At 32.9% G+C, this 14,905-nt stretch overlaps 1 pseudogene; it reads right to left on the bottom strand.

Annotated features, from left to right (window-relative positions):
- On the bottom strand, positions 7,051–13,160 carry LOC110268375 (annotated as a pseudogene).

Below are 14,905 nucleotides of genomic sequence, written 5' to 3'. Positions count from 1 at the left end.
AAGAAAGGGATGACTTATGCTTTTGAAATAAATTATTAAAAAGGAAAATGTGATTTAGTCTTGTTTCTTAAGAAAAGTATTGCATCTCTTTTGGGAGCAAGTTATGTAGATGAAACTTATGTTTTAAGACTGTTTTAAATGTGAAAAGGGTTTATGTCTTTGAATTTGACTTGAGGATTTCAATTGGAGGAGTTTCAGTGACTTTGAAAGAACCTGAACGTCTATTGACAAGTTTCATTTTACAATGTTTTGGGAAAAAGTTTTAAGTACTCTTTGAATTCTAAATTTTTGCAAGACTAAAACAATTTTTGAGCAGTTTGAAACGCTTTAGAATTAATCATGGGGTTAAAGTTGGTTTTGTTTAAGTAAAGAAAATGGCTTTGAAAGGAGTAATTGATTACACGACTCGGTTTGGCTTAGATTTTATTTTTATTACTCAAATCAGGAAGCCAAGGTTTTAAAGATTTTAAGCGAATTTGAGGAAATAAGTTATGTTATTCTCCCCTAAAGACTTGAGACTCTGCCGAGGATCTTTTGTTATAAAATTCCATTGTTAGATGGATGATTTTGAATATTTCAAAATAGACCTTTAATTTACCATGGTTTTGAAAGTTTTGGAAAGAGGATGCCGAGGGTGGCTTTGTTTTTAAAAAGGGAGCCTACTTTGAGTAAAAGTGGCTTATGAGCCTGAGATGATTTGAGGAATAGGAACTTTAAAGCCAAGGCTGATAAGAGTTGATTTTTGATTTCAAAGTGAAGTGAATTGAGAAAAAGTGATTTATGGCTTGAATGATGGTTTTATGAATTTGATGATGTTGGATGGTGGAAATGTTATTTTGTTATGTGCCAGAATGGCTGTGTATGATAATGAATTATGGCTGATTTCGAAATATGTTATGAGCCGGATGGCTGACTGTGAATCATGAATTTAAGCCGAATGGTTGAGATGAATGTTGATTTATAGTTGAGAATAAATGCATATATGCTGAGTTATTGATATTGTGATTATTGCACTTCCAATTATCTGAGATACGAGTTTTTCTGGGTAGAAGCAGTGGCTAGCCACCACGTGCTCCAGGTTGAGACTCGATACCCTGCTGATTCTATGTCGTAAGTGTGGCCGGATACTGTGAAAGTTCCAGATGAGCTCTCCCCTGTGAATATACACCAGTGAGGGTGTTGGATGTGAATTATGATTATTATTGTGAATGACTCGAGTTTGGGATGCACGACAGAGGGACATTCCAATGGTTAGCTACCAGGACTTGTCGGGTTGGCTTTATAACCGACATATGATATCATCAGCCACTAGGACAGGCATTCATCATATGCATCTATGTGACATTATTTTGGTGTGCATATTGTACTTGGTTTGCCTTTGTGATTACTTGTGATTAACTGCTAATTGTTCTACTTACAGTAACTATTTGTTTGTGCTTGTACTTCCCTACTTGTGTTTGTAACTGAGACTCTGTTGGACTGTGGTGATTGGTTGTCGTTTGGGTTGTTTGGCCTGTTTGGGCCTAGAGCCGTGGTTGATCATGAGGTGGGCCGAAGGCCATGTTTGGTTGATGTTTCTAGTTTTGAAAAGTATGAAAAGCTAATTTGGTTCAGCATAGATAAACCTTTTGAAAGACTTTTGAATTTTTAAGGATTGAACAGTTTCCTCTTTTAAAAAATATTTCAAATTTTTCTTGATAGTAAATCCTTGCTTTTGAAAAGATGCATAAGGCGGTTATTAATCACTGTAACGATTTTATCTCGCGTATCCTATTATAGTAATTCTGCAACCCTATAGTGAGAACCCTTTCGAAGATGATGTTCTCACTCCTCTACAAGTCTTTCCTTTTTCAGGTTACGGACAATGAAGTTCAGAAGAGCTTATTCTTTTCTGTTAGACGATATTTCTGTATTGTTTTAGTATTTATGTTTCCCTCGCCTTTAGCTTTGCAAGTTTTGTAAGAGGGATAGGATGTCGATATGGGATGTTTGTAAATTAGTATGTATGTATGTATGTATGTATTTCCAATGAGTATTGTAACTTATATTGTAAGTATGAGTGTATGTTTTTGAAAATTTCGGTTTAAGTTTTAAACAGGCTCATATTTTAGTATTAAATAGTATAAGAGTCGTCGTAATATCCGAGCTATCAGAGTGGCACAGCCGGAAAGTGTGACTTTTGATAGTTAGGGTGTTACAATTATTTTATTCTTTCTATAAAGAAAACCCAAATTAAAAGTAAAAAAGTAATAAAAAAGCATATATATATCTAATTAAAATCTGATTTCTATATTAAGTGTTGAGATCCAAAATACTAATTACAATATAATATAAGCTAAGTATTTTATTTTAAAATAATTACACAAATTACAAATAAGTATGTGTGATTGTCATAGCTATAAGGGATATCCCATATGAGATGGATAAACAAAAGGTCATAACGTTTTTGCGGTTGAATCCATTTTAAATTTGATAAATGTATTGCTTGTGAAGTATATATGGTTGAATCCATTTTAAATTTGATAAAAGTATTACTTGTGAAGTGTACATTCGTGTATGTCCTATGTAAATTTACCCATTTTTTATTGCAAATTGAAAATAGATATTCGAAAGAAACATTTGCTTAATTATGGATATGCAAAAATATTTCTCATTATTATAATGGATCCTAAAAAAAAAGTTTGTCAAATAAAATATACTTCGACTTTTTTGTATTAAAATATTGGGTTATAAACACAAGAGGACTTTGCAATTAGTTATACCTCAAATGGCATAGTCTCTCCATACTCACTTAAGACTTAAGAGGTCACAGGTTCGAGTCTCTCTATCTTTGTTAAAATAAAAAATAAAAAAATATAAGAGGACTTTATGCGCTTCTTTGAAAAGATTAGATTTAGTGCTCTCTTAATTCCTGTAATTTTACGAAATTTGTAATTAGATTTTTATAGTTTTTTTCCTTTTAATTGGGTACGTATACAACTTTTATTTTTGTAATTGAGTCCTTGTCATTGTGAAAAATTTTAGAGTTAGTAAAATATTTTTTCGCAAATTAAAAGTACCCACAATTAAAAATTTAATTAATCTTTGACCACATATTTTTTTGGGGAAGAATATTCCATTTATTTTAACGTTATTGACATGAAAATGACTTAATTACAAAATTAAAAATATTATAGAGATCTAATTGAAAAAAAATATAAATTTAATTACAAATTTGATAAAATTATACAAATCAACGAAATTATTAAATTTAAATAAAATCATGTTATCTAGCTTAATAAGACATGGTATATCAATAAATATGTTATATAAAAACGACGTCGTTAGTGACTATTGATTTTTTGGTAAATATGTAGTCATCAAATCATCATTTATAGAGGGGTACAAATTTTTACAAAATATAATTATTTACGTACACATTTCTTTTAATTTATGTGCACGTAACCCATTTTTTATTGCAAATTGAAAATAGATATTCGAAAGAAACATTTGCTTAATTATGGATATGCAAAAATATTTCTCATTATTATAATGGATCCTAAAAAAAAAGTTTGTCAAATAAAATATACTTCGACTTTTTTGTATTAAAATATTGGGTTATAAACACAAGAGGACTTTGCAATTAGTTATACCTCAAATGGCATAGTCTCTCCATACTCACTTAAGACTTAAGAGGTCACAGGTTCGAGTCTCTCTATCTTTGTTAAAATAAAAAATAAAAAAATATAAGAGGACTTTATGCGCTTCTTTGAAAAGATTAGATTTAGTGCTCTCTTAATTCCTGTAATTTTACGAAATTTGTAATTAGATTTTTATAGTTTTTTTCCTTTTAATTGGGTACGAATACAACTTTTATTTTTGTAATTGAGTCCTTGTCATTGTGAAAAATTTTAGAGTTAGTAAAATATTTTTTCGCAAATTAAAAGTACCCACAATTAAAAATTTAATTAATCTTTGACCACATATTTTTTTGGGGAAGAATATTCCATTTATTTTAACGTTATTGACATGAAAATGACTTAATTACAAAATTAAAAATATTATAGAGATCTAATTGAAAAAAAATATAAATTTAATTACAAATTTGATAAAATTATACAAATCAACGAAATTATTAAATTTAAATAAAATCATGTTATCTAGCTTAATAAGACATGGTATATCAATAAATATGTTATATAAAAACGACGTCGTTAGTGACTATTGATTTTTTGGTAAATATGTAGTCATCAAATTATCATTTATAAAGGGTGCAAACTACTACAAAATATAGTTATTCACGTACGCATTTCTTTTAATTTATGTGCATTTCTTTTTATTTTCACGTAATGTTTTTGAATTGATAATAAAAATAGAATAATAATAATAATAATAAGTTTATATTGATATAGTCATATGATTCATTATTATTAAAAAAAATAAATAAATATTCAACTCGAGCTTACTATTTTCACAAACCACAATATAATCTCCGACAAAAATGGAATAATTCTGCCTCTAACGATTTAATGTGAAAATTTTTTACTCAATTTCAATTATATTGGTCCAATAAAATTTAAAAGTGTCTATTTTAATGTATACTATTAATTAATTTATTTCATTCCGTATTAATATCATATTTACCAATGCAAACTAACGAAAGAAACTAAAATAGAAAAAAAAATCCATGAAAATTGCAAATTTATAATTGCAAATTTATAATCACAATTATTAACATATATTTTCTTAATATGCATGTATGTCCAACTTTTTATAAAAAAAAATATATTCTAATAAAATATAATTTTTATATAATTAAACCTGTTCATCGCACAAATTTTATTGCTAGTTATATATATTTCATAGAAAATTTAAAAAATTGTATTAACAACAAAAGAAAAACTATTTTTGATTAAAAAAAAAGTAATAAAAATTTAATTTTGTAATAACTATGCATATGATATATCATATTAAAGAAAAACTTCAATAACTTTTATTTCGTTAATTCTCTCCCACTTATTTTTTTATGGAATACATAAAGATATGTTTGTTCCAGATACACATAATCAAACACAATAAGAATAACACTTCACTTAATCTATTAATTATTTTTTCCTGTGATTTAGAAGAAATATAGCTCTAATTAATAGCAGCAGCAACCTCTTGGACCCGTACAACGACCATATGCAAAACTCTTAGATCCACATAATTTGTTGCAAGTTTCAGCATGACATTGTCCTTGAATGCAAAACATTACTGCATCATTAATAGTCCTATACATTATTCCACCTCTTGCGTCTGCGGTAATAATAAACACAACAAATCCATTAGAATTTCTATCTAAATCGAAATGTGCATTTGAATGTAATATGATAACAATAGTATATTTGTATGAATATTTAAAAATAACTGAAATCTTTGTATAAGAAATCTATGATCTATCTCATGATCTTTTTATTTATTTTAGAAAAAGAGTTCAAACAAGTGCACCCGATTTTTATTATAAAATGAAATTTGAAACAAAAGCAGTATTATTTAGTTTATAATTTAATACATGAGCGACCAAGAATTCAATAGATTATCGGTAACAATTAATCAATCAATAATTAGATCATAATTTAATAACAAAAAATGATTAGATCATACCATCCGAACACAAGAATACTTTATATGCGAAAGGAAAAAAAAGTTTTAGAAAAAAGTGTAATAATAATGTTGGGAAACATTTTTTGTTACTTCAAATTTAAGCATGAAAATCAAAATTTAGAGTTGATTACTATAACTATCTCATGATAAAACAACAATGTAATTAAGTTTTAAAACAAATTTTGATACCTAAGGTACTAGCAGAAAGTGAAGCCACAAAAAAAATGCACAAAAACAACTTTGTAGCAACATTATTAATAGCCATTTTGCAAAAATCACTTTGTGTTCTCTTTTTTTTTTTAATTATATGTCTAATCAAGTGTATTGTTCATCTTATTTATAGGCTTTTGTTACAATAAACTAATCCTAATATGATATTTTAATTATGATGATAATAAATTGGTCTTATGGGGTTGCAAATGCTGCTATCTCACACATTATTTGCATATTTACTTACCCAATAATAAAATAAAATTAGATAGTGCTTATATTTGAAAATTTTGTTTAAATATTTTTTTTTTTGATTTAAATATTTAGTTTGAATATTTTAATTAGATAAAATATATTACTTCTAGAAACAACTAATTAAATCAATTGCTTTGAAGATATATATAAATATGGCTATTTTGTTGACCAAACGAATATAATAATAGACACCAAAACAAATATATATATATAATAATTTTCTAAAATAACAAAAAGTATAAAAAAGTGCCAAATTTGTATATATATTCTATTTAATTTGTGCCTCAATGTTTTCAAATCATTATTTTATTCTTTCTATTAAGAAAACCCAAATTAAAAGTAAAAAAGTAATAAAAAAGCATCTATATATCTAATTAAAATCTGATTTCTATATTAAGTGTTGAGATCTAAAATACAAATTACAATATAATATAAGCTAAGTATTTCACAATTAGAAAATGGATTAATACAGACAAATTTATAGACAGATTTAGTCTTTATTATAGACGGATTTTTGGTTATCAATGGATTTTGTCCCTCTGTAAAAACTTCGTCGGAAATTATTTACCGACGGATTTTTACCAGTTACCGACGGTTTTTTCTCTGTAAATTCTCCATCTATTTTCCTGAAACGTCAAACTTTCTGACGGATTTTTCGTCGGTAATTATAGACGAATTTTTCGACGGATTTTTCGTCTGTAATTATAGACATATTTTTTGACAGATTTTCCGTCTGTAATTTGAACCTTGGAAAATCACCCCACACTCTGAATACAGATAGAAAATTCGTCTATAAATCCGTCTGTAAAGTAAAATAAATTTTTTTTTAATTTTTCTATTGCAAAATAAATACTTTAGATTTGTTTTCTAAATTTACTCCATCAAATACACTGTAAATTGAAAAAAAGAAAGCCAAAAATCACATAGATAAACATAATATTCATTACATGATACCTATAAATTGGATGTTATTTTTCAACACCATTATCCAATATCTCACTGTCTCAATAAAAAGATACCCCAAAATTTCTTTTAAACTACAACAGATAAGGGTAGGACTTTCAGCCTAAATTTTAAAACTATTTCCTCATGCTCTCTTTAAAGTTTAAACTCTCCAATCTAATCTGAGTTACATGATTTTTCACTTCATGGTAGACTTTTGTGTGGCTGAAACTTGAAAGTATTTGTCCATCTACTTCTTCTTCTTTGATTTGTTTGCATTGGACTGAGCATATGCAGTTTCCTGATGTCAAAAAATAGGACATGGACAGATTTCAGAAGCCTAGCAAAGTTTTATAGGATTAAGAAAAAGTTAAGGAGGATAACAAAAACACAACTTTAAAACAGAACTGCAAGAAAGAGAAAGAGAAAGATGCTTGCATGCTCTTGAAGCACATTTAATTTGTTCTACAGGAACACTCACAACCACTGATTTCTGATTTTTTATGTAACTTCTAGAAAATGTTATAAATGAAAAAAAAAGTGGCTATAAATTTTCCTAGAGCATGCATTAAAAATGCTACAGGAGACATGGAATCCGATATTGTTGTATACAGCATTCATACAGACCTCGAGCCATTCATCCATTGAAGCATCTGTTGATCTAGTCCCAACTTCAACCTTTGGAGCCCTCTGTTTTCTGAGAAAATATTCATAACATTATCAGAAAGAGTATGAAAGTGGCTTGAGAGATAGACAAAAAGTTTTGAGTTTTATTTTATAATTTAAATCATAATCGGCTTCGTTTCTCAATATTATATATGCTTGAACAAAAAAAAAACGTAAAAAAGCCAATCTATATGACATCTGATACCATCCATGTCAGTTAAAACAACACAACACTAATTGTAACACCCTAACTATCAAAATGTCACACTTCCGGCTGCGCCACTCTGATAGCTCGGGTATTACGATGACTTTTAAAATATTTAATACTAAAATATGAGCCTGTTTAAAAAAATTAAACCGTATAACCGCTCAAGAGGCTTCTTATCTGATAACATACAACCACATTTACAAAACAAACCATAATACTTACAAAAGATACATATACATATATCTACATATTATTAATATTACAAACATTACATAATCAAAATCCTATCCCTCTTGTGAAGACTTGCAAAATTAAAGGCGAGGGAAACATAAAACTAAGATCATACAAAATAATGTCGAATAAACAGAAAATAAATATAACTCTCCTGAAGCACCGTCGCCCATATCCTGAAAAGGGAAAAAACCTATAGGGGAGTGAGAACATCGTCCTCGAAAGGGTTCTCACTATAAGGTTATAGAATTGCTATAATAAGATACAAAAATAAAACTGTTTTTAATGTATAGTGATTAATAACCGCCTTATGCTTCTTTTCAAAACCAAAGATTTAATATTCAAAATCCAAAATCCTTTCTAAAAGGGAAAGCTGTTAATTTCTCAGAAATCCAAAAAGCTCTTTTTTTTTTAGTTTTTCCCTAGACAGCATGAATGACCAAACTGTTCCAAGCATAGGTTCATTAAGTCTATGCTGAACCAGTTTGGTTTTTCATACTTTTCTAAACCGAAAACACAACCAAACATAGCATTCAGCCCAGCTCATAATCAACCACGGCCCTAGGCCCAAGCAGCTCAATCAACAACCAATTCATCACAATCCAACCAATTCTCAGCCATAAACACAAGTAAGAAGGTTCAAACACAATCAAGCAGTTATATCAAGTAGAGCAATTAGCAATTAACATAACTATTCACATAGGCAAACCAATTATAATATGCACACCCAAACAATGTCATATAAATGCATATGATGCATGCCTGTCCTACTGGCCATGAGCTCACGCGTCGGTTATGTTGCCAGACCCGACTCGGATAAGCAAGATTCAACCACCATCCTTATCCGTAGGTTCCACAAGTAAGCGGGACTAAACCACCATCCTTGCCCGGAACACGCAAGCGGGATTTAAACCACCATCCTTGCCAAATAATTTATCAATATGTGAGCGGGACAAAACCACCATCCTCACTGCAGGCGGGACAAAACCACCATCCCTGCATAACGGTTTACGCACTGAGCAAGCGGGACTATACCACCATCCTTGCCAGGCCTCATCATATTCTCAATAACATCCACAGTCAATTAGACTCAAAATCTTATTTCAAAAATCATTCTTGGCCCACTTTTAAATCACAAACGTATTCAGTTCACATCTTGCCAAGAACCACTTTTATTAAGTAAATTTTCTTTTCAAAACTTTCAAACAACTTCATAACCAAGCCAGATTCAAAATCTCTTCTGAAAGACTCAAAATCTTTAATAAAATTAGACATTATCTCAGTCAAGCAGACAACCATATTCATCTAAGATAAACCAAACAATGCATAGAACTTACATAATCACCAGAAAAGCATTCCGCTCGTCATATCAATTTATAACAATTCCACTTTAAAATAAATTAGTTTTATAAAAACCCCTACCTTGGTAAGCGAAACCATAATCCAAACGTGTCAACTGAACTCTTTTCTCTCAGCCCGGAATCAACAGCAACCAAAACCTCAGCTCCGCTTACTTTCTCAATAGCAAAACAACCTCAATCGTGACATGCAAACTCGATTTCTAATTCCTAAAAACATTAATATCGCGAAAATCTTAAAACCCATAACGAAAAACTAACGATGAGGGTTCGAAATAGAGTACACTTACGGTGATAGCAGAACTGAGCAGCCGCAATCCCGAACTGACTCGGCGGGAGCTTCGACAACGGCTAGAAACTCCAGTGGTTCAATGGCAACCTAAAAATTCGACATGCAAACCTCGGAGCTCGACCCTACGGTAACCAAGATCTCAGAATCTCTAGCCAAACATAACAGAATATTGATTTCAAAGGTTCCGGAACAAAATACTTACCAAGACGATCAGGGTTCCACTGGCGGTCACCAGCAATGGCGGTTATGGCGGCGGTGACGTCAGCGGACAGCCTAACGGCGACAGAAGTCACACCGGCGCGAATCAGAGGCACGAATGGCGGCGATGGTGTCCACGACGACAGCATAGCGGCGGCGCTGGTTCTTCCCAGCTCGTCGGGGTTCAGGCTCGGTCTCTCCTCTCTCATCTGGGCTCGACGGCGACACGAGCTTCAGGGAACGGCGACGCCGACCTCTCCTCGCGTGGCCCTCTCCCGGGGTTTTGGTCTTCCTCCGTGACGGCGTGCTTCAGAACGCGATAATCGGTTTAGCGGCGGAATAGGTTCAGCGGCAGCAGGCACGATGCCATGGTGGCTGGGTAGTGACGTGACGACGGCTGGGCGGCGAGTTCGGTGGCGGATCGGTGGCAGGGCGTAGCTCTCCGTCGCTCTCTCCCTCTTTTCCCCCTTCTCCCTTACCGTAGCTCCCCTCTCCTCTCATCCCTTTCTTTCGTTTCTCTCTCTTTTTTTTTTCTTTGTTTTGAGTGTTGGTGAGCTGGGTAGTGGGTTGTGCGGGCTAACCGTGGGTGTAGGGTGAGGTGAGTGTAGTTTAGTTAGGGTTAGGATAGAAAATTAGGTTTAGGTATTTTTTTTGTGAACAATAGGGATAATAGTATAATTTTATGAAATAAATAAAAAGTAGGATAATAATAAAAATCAAATTAAATATAAAGTATCCATCTTTTAAAAAATATCTTCTAATTAATAATCTTTAAATAATTTTCGGTTAAATACCAATTTAGTGAAAATTGGAGATAAGTAAATTAATCCTCCTTTATTTATAAAATAAGGTTAAAATTTATATATTAAAATTAAGACATGAAATACTCATTATTTTTCAATTATAAGGACTCTAAATAATAAATAAGAGTTTACTCAACTTTTATATATAGAATTTCCAAAAATATTATCTTAAATAATATAATGGATCATAAATAATTTATTAATTTCTTTTCAAAATTCGGGATCTTACACTAACACGATCTCTCCAAATAATGAATTAACTTGTGACCTCATGACATATGGTAGTTAGCAAAGAACAAACAAGCAAAAGTCCAATGATAAATCAGGACCAACGGAAACTCTGAAGCTACTGTGACTGGGATTAGCAATCCATTTAATATTGGATTACTTTTGAAAAAGTAGAGAGATTGTTAATACCTTAGATAGGTATTATATTTGACCATGAATCCATAGCCCCAGGAGGACAAGGAGAGCAATTCCAAGAGTAACAAGGAGGACATATTTCATGCTAAGAAAGACACCGGCCTCGGTAACTTCAATAGTGCCGTTAAAGAAGGTATTCTGGTAAGGATGCCGGTCTATCTCATACAAAATAGTGCCAACAAGGTCAAAAGTTCCAGGCTAAAATCACATGTATCAAATGTAAGACCCGGTTAATTAACGGCTAATTAACCCATAAATGAGAATTTATTCTAGAAAGCCAAAAATGTTATTTTTATGGCTAAATGTGATAGAGGAGATTGAGACGAGAATTTTGGTACCAATTTTATAGAATTCGGACCAAGATTGGACCGAACGGGCCAAACCGGGCCAACCGGACCCAAAGTGGGCCCTTGGCCCAACTAAACTAAACCAAAACCCTAGTTTTCAGCACTCTCTCTCCTCACAACACTCATATTCACGCTGAAATGGAGTAAGGGAGGGGAAGAACACTCTCTCAAGTTCTATCTCTCACTTGATCTTCAAACCACCATAACTTTTGATCTAGAGCTCCGATTGCCGCTCCATTTGTGGCCACGCGTTCACCGTGGAGAGCTCTACAAAACCCATACAATCAATCTTGAGGTAAGCCACATTTTACTGTTCGAAATTTCAGCCCTTGATTTCGAGTTTCATGAGCAAAAATGTTGAGATTTTGGATTCTTTGATGTTATAGGACCCAACTCTCTTGAAGGTCATGTATAATGATGGTTGATTGGAAATGGTATTATTAGAAATTGGGATGAGGAAGGATGTATGACATGATATTGTGTTTGTCTTTTAGCCATTTGATTGAGAAGTGTTAAAATGGTTAGATGGTGATTTTGGAAATTTTGGGTAAAGGGTCAAGGTGTGAGTTGAGGATGGCTTGTTGTTGATTTTGGTACATTTTGAATGATTTCTAAGAGAAGGGTTGAAATTGGCATGTTTTGGTTGATTTTGAAAAGAGTTGAAAGTGGCTTGTTTTGAAAATGGCACTTTGTGGTTTTGTATGAAAACATGATTTTTGGGCATACTTTGACGGGACATAACTTGGACTACGGATCTCTGATTTGTGCCAAATCTATTTAGAAATAAAATTGGATCCGGGATGTCCATGCCGTTCGAAGAACGGGTGAAAAACGATTTAAAATGAGGAAGTTATGTCCGTCGGAAGATTGGGGGTTGAATCTGTAAATTCTGCAACTTTTTAACTTAGAAAATTTTTAGCAGAATGACCCTCCGCGCGTAGGCGCACTTGGCGCGTACGCGCCGTTCTTCAAGAAAACGCCATCCACGCGTACGCGTGGTGTGCGCGGGCGCGTCGATGCGCTGCACCAAATGCCCAGCCATTTTTCCGAGAGTTGTGCCTGAGTTGTGCCAGTTTTATGCCTGGAACGCAAGAGCACCCACGCGTACGCGTGGCTGACGCTTGCGCGTCGTTTGGCTAGTTTTCAACCCACGCTTGCGCGTCGATGAGTTATAAGGCCATCCACGCGTGCGCGTGGAGTGCGCGTACGCGTGGCCCTGTTTTCATCCCAAAGTTGATTTTTGAGTTTTAAAAGCCAAATTTCATACTTCTAAGCCTCCGATCTCACCACTTATGTCTTAAATCATTATGATTATTTTAGAGGTCGTAATACCTTGCCATCTCTGAATTATGACTTAAGCATAAGACTCTGTATGGTAGGGTGTTACATCAAAGTTTATAGAGTTACCATCATTTTTCAAACCAACAAGAAGTTCTGTCTCTTCTCCAGTGGTAGTGTCCACAGCTTCATTTGAATATGAATCAGACTGGAACCTAGCAACTAGCAAAGAAGAAAAGAACTAACTTCAATCATGGTCATGCACAGAATGCATAAAAACAAACATGCATACAAGTTATTATTTTTGGCGCTTTGCACAATCATGGTAGCATATAAACCAAAAGATCACAGAGAGAGTAAATAAACCAAAAGATCACAGAGAGAGTAAAATACTAAAATACAAGCTCTATCAAGCTTATCACCAAAACCATGCTAACAAAACAACCATGCATATGAACAAAACCAGATAAATGTAGCATTCATTTAGTGGCATAACATTTTGTCAACGCTTCACGAGATTCATGATTCGAATTGAGAATTTGCTTTGAAAAATTCACTAACAAATCAACATCGAATTTATTTCAACCCTGTTGAATGTTTCCATAATTGGTCCTAAAATATAATGCCAGTAGTGAAGTGCCTACCATTAAGGCGTCAACAGAACAAAAGTCAGAAATCACAATTGTGCCTAGCATGCAAAAACCAAGTGAATTACCACACAGAATTCAGCTCAACAAAGATGCACAATTGTATATATTAGAAATATGAACATGATTCACCTATTAAAGGACAAACAACAAGCACAATTCCTGTTTTGGCCAGTGCAGGAATCTGATAACACATCGACTTGCCTCCTCCAATAGGCATAAGACATAAACAATCTCTTCCTACACCAAAAGAGGGGGTGGGAAGGTAATAGGCATTCCATCAAAAAATAAAAATCCCAACTTATCCATTACCAAATTCAAAGAACACGAGTTTATGATTTCAGATCATTTTTTAATTTCTTTTCTTTCATATCCAAACCGTTTATCAGAGTAGGACACTGATATAAAACTTGCTTCATGTTCTTTACTTTCTTCTTTCTATATTTGCAAACAAAACATTGTTAAAAGAAAAGTGTCAAGCTAATTTAACCAATCAAACTGAAAAGTGAGACCTATAAAAAAATGCAGAATTCAATTTCCTATGATTTCTCAGCAACCAAACAGTAACGGAAACCAAAAAATAAAAAAAGGAGAGATTTTTGCAAAAATGAACCTAAGAGAACAACTTGAATAGCATCCAATTGCTTGCCTCTGAAATTAGGGTAACCAAAATGCCATCGCAGAAGCTTCACCAAAGCTTCCTTGCCGCACAGAGCCTTCATCTTGTTCGCATTGCCACTTTTTGTGTCCCTCAACGGCAATGCTGCTTTTCTCTGCATTTCAATTCCAACCTGGAGGGTGAAAAAAAACAAAAACAGAGGATCAATTAATTGATCACTCGAATTTGAAGCAGAGTTGGAAAGTTCTGTATCAAGAGAGGAACAAAAAGTAGGCGCCTTTTGTGTCAGGGTTTTGTGTGTGTTGCAGTGTTCGTGGGATTTTCTTTCTTGCTTCTAGTTTTCTTTTTAGAGTTAATTATAAGTATTAAAACCTCAAATAGCCTCAAAGTGTTTGAGATCACTAAGGTTCCACTATGATTGCAATATCAGAATTCAAATGTTTCTCACTTTTTCCTGAGAAACTGCCCCATGCGTGCTTCCCATCTACCACATTTGTGCAGGGTAACTCCCCTGTATTTGGAGCTACCCCTCGAAAAACTAGTGCTCTGCCTACGCAGAATATGTACAAACTCTTCCTTTGTAAAGTTACTCATCTGCATCAGAAGAAAAAAAATAATCAAAGAAAAACCCTCAAAGCTTTTTAATTTTTCTTTACAAAGAAAAACCCTCAAACTTGCTCAAAACTATTATCAAATCAAACTATTAAGTATTAGAACCTGTAACACCCTAACTTTTAGCACGTCATGATCGTACCAAAAGTAAGGCGTTACGGACCTGATTTCCTTTATTATAAATTTACTAT

The sequence above is a fragment of the Arachis ipaensis genome, chromosome B10, assembly GCF_000816755.2.
Source record: "Arachis ipaensis cultivar K30076 chromosome B10, Araip1.1, whole genome shotgun sequence".
NCBI lineage: Eukaryota > Viridiplantae > Streptophyta > Magnoliopsida > Fabales > Fabaceae > Arachis > Arachis ipaensis.
Note: the sequence above shows the minus strand (reverse complement) of the source record. Positions and strands in the feature narration are given on the sequence as shown.